This window comes from Rhinopithecus bieti, unplaced genomic scaffold, assembly GCF_001698545.2.
Source record: "Rhinopithecus bieti isolate Rb0 unplaced genomic scaffold, ASM169854v2 scaffold_27038, whole genome shotgun sequence".
Lineage (NCBI taxonomy): Eukaryota > Metazoa > Chordata > Mammalia > Primates > Cercopithecidae > Rhinopithecus > Rhinopithecus bieti.
In genome coordinates, this window is record NW_016812221.1 from 852,442 (window position 1) to 855,603 (window position 3,162).

Sequence of the window (3,162 nt, forward strand, 5' to 3'; positions counted from 1 at the left end):
TTAGTATTTATTGATAATTATCTTTACCATCAAAAAGTTAAGGGAGTAAATCAGCAGTAAGACATATAGATAAAGATCTTTGTGACCTGAAGAAGTTCAAGGAAAATGCTGTGCCTTGAGATGCATATGCAAACATCTCCATAAACCTTTTAGCAGCATTGCTCCAGCAAGTCCCACCTTATTCCTAAAGGCGGTTTTCTCTTTGCTCAGTAAACAAAGCACACAATGGGTTTTACACGGAGATGTTCCATTGCCCAGGGACGGGCAGGAGACAAATGTTTTTCTCTTACTTGAGATTTAAGAGAATGGTGATGACCTTTAACCACAAGCAGCCTTTAGGCACTTGTTTAACAAAGCACATTCTGCACCGCCCAAAATCCATTAAACCTTAAGTCACCACAGCACATGTCTCTTGCAAGGACAAAGTTGGGGGTAGGGTCACAGATTAACAGCATCTCAAATACAGAACCAAATGGAGTCTCTTAAATCTACTTCTTTCTATATAGACACAGTAACAGGCTGACCTCTCTTTTCCCCACATGTTTACATTTACATTTCTTTTGTACTTTGTTCCTGTATATTGTTTGCTCTGTCTTCTGAAGATTTAAGGGTTTCCTTTTCAGTTTTATGCACTGTCACATAAGTAAAAACAATATGGTTTCTGTAAGAGAGCATCTTACAGCAGGAGAATTCTGGAGATCTGCAAAGGTTCTCCCTCAAGTATTCAACAGAGCACAGATCAGTACATACATATGAGGAAACTACTTGAGCCAGGGAAAGAGTCCTCTAAAGGATTATTGGGAGCAGTATCTGTTGTTCACATAGGGCTGAGAAGAGTGTCTATTCCCACCAGCCAGACTGGAAAACTCTTCCAATTCCTGAAGCATTGGATAGGTCGTGTCTACCTGATCAGTATCTATCAAGAAGGTCTTGCTTCAGTGTGGGGGATAATTAGCCCTATACTAGGCACTGCTAAATCTATCTAGCAAATTGTGAAGGAAAGACCCAAAAGTATCAAACTGTTTCTAAGTAACCTAACTGCATCCTAAAAGAAAACTTAAGGAAATTTATAGTAATATAAAAATACCCAGCATCCAGTACGATAACATTCACAGTATCTGGCATCCAATCAAATTCACCAAGCATGCAAAGAGATGAAAATATGGCCCATAGTGAGGACGATAATAATGATTTGAAACTCGTCCAGACTTAACATAGATCTTACTATTAGCAGAGAAGGACAGTAAAACATAGTTATAAATGTATTTCATATTGCTAAGAAGGTAAATACAGCAATAGAAAGAACTAAAAAAAATTGAGATTCTAGGGAGAAAACCCATATTATCTGAAATGAAAATACACCAGGGTAACAGCAGATTACATTTCTAGAAGAAAAATTGGGTGAACTTGAAGGCATAGCAATGTAAAACTATCCAAAATGAAGTGCAGAGAGAAAAAGGAAACCAGAAAAAAAATGAAAAGAACTTGAATAAGCTGTAGATAGCATCAGGTAGCCTACTGTATGAGTAATTGGAGTCCCTGAAGAAGAGAGTAAAGGAGAGATGGAGAAATATGTGAAGAAATAATGACTGAAAGTGTCAAAACTTAATGAAACTATAAACCCGCAAAATCAAGAAGCTCAAGAAACCCTAAACACCAGAAACATGAAAAGTATACCAAGGAAAATAATAATCAGATTACTCAAATCAGTAAAAGAGAAAATCTCAAAAGTAGCCAGAAGGAAAATACAGAGGAATAAGGGATTACGTTGGATTTCTTACCAGAAATAAGACGTCTAAGAAGAGTGGAACTATATCTATAAAGTACTGAAAGAAAAAAAAACTGTCTACCTATTAAATAGAATTACACATTCAGGAAAGAACGTCTTTCAACAACAAAGGTAACTCAACCTATAGAGTGGGAGAAACAGGCCAGGCGCGGTGGCTCACACCTGTAATCCCAGCACTTTGGGAGGCCGAGGCAGACGAATCACCTAAGGTCAGGAATTCAAGACCAGCTTGGCCAATATGAACCCCCATCTCTACTAAAAAATACAAAAAATTAGCTTTGCTTGCCTGTAATTGCAGCTATAGGCTGAGGCACAAGAATTACTTGAACCCGGGAGGTGGAGGTTGCAGTGAGCCAAGAGTGTGCCACTGCACTCCAGCCTGGGTGAAAGAGTGAGACTCCATCTCAAAAAAAAAAAAAAAAAAAAAAGCAGTGGGAGAAACTATTTGCAAATCAGGTCTCTGATAAGGGTTTAATATCTGGAATATACAAAGAACACCTACAACTCAACAATACACACAACCCAATTGTAAACGTTGGCAAAGGACTTGACATTTCTGTAAAGAAGATACACAAATGGCTAGTAAGCACATGAAAATATGCTCAACATCATTAGTCATTAGGGAAATGTAAAAGCTACAGTGAGATGTCACTTCATCCCAACTATGATGGCTGTAATTTAAAAAAATAGAATAGCAAGTATTTGGCAAGGATGTAGAGAAATTAGAATATACGTATATCTTCCTGGTGTGAATGTAAAAATGATGCAGCCACTATGGAAAACAGTTTGGTGATTCCTCAAAGAGTTAAACATAAAACCATATGACCCAGCTGTTTCAGTCCTAGGTATATACCCAAAGGAATTGAATGTAGGAACTCAAACAGATACTTGTATGCCAGTGTTCATGGCAGTATTATTCATAATAACCAAAAGATGGAAACAACGCAAGTGTTCATCAACAGATGAGTGGGTAACAAAATGTAGTCTCTAACCAATGGAATATTTGGTCATTAAAAAAGAGTGAGGTTCTGATATGTGTTAAAACATAGATGAACCTTGAAACATGTATACTCAGTGAAATAAGCCAGACTCAAAAGGGCAAATATTGTATAATTCCACTTACGTGACCTAAGTAGAGTAGGCAAATTCGTAGAGACAGAACGTAGATTAGGGGCTTCCAGGGGAATAAGGGAAAATATGGAGTTATCAGTGGATACCAGAGTTTCTGTTTGGAGTGATGGAAAAGTTTTGGAATTACGTAATGGTGATTGTCGCACCACACTGCGAATATTAATTAATGACACTGAATTGGATACTTAAAAACAGTTAAGGCCGGGCGCGGTGGCTCAAGCCTGTAATCCCAGCACTTTGGG

The 3,162-nt window shown here is 37.9% G+C and overlaps 1 protein-coding gene across 1 annotated transcript in view; it reads left to right on the forward strand.

The window, feature by feature from the left end:
• ZNF10 (zinc finger protein 10) overlaps positions 1-3,162 on the forward strand; it is a 34,744-nt gene that overhangs the window by 12,802 nt on the left and 18,780 nt on the right. The window lies entirely within an intron of this gene.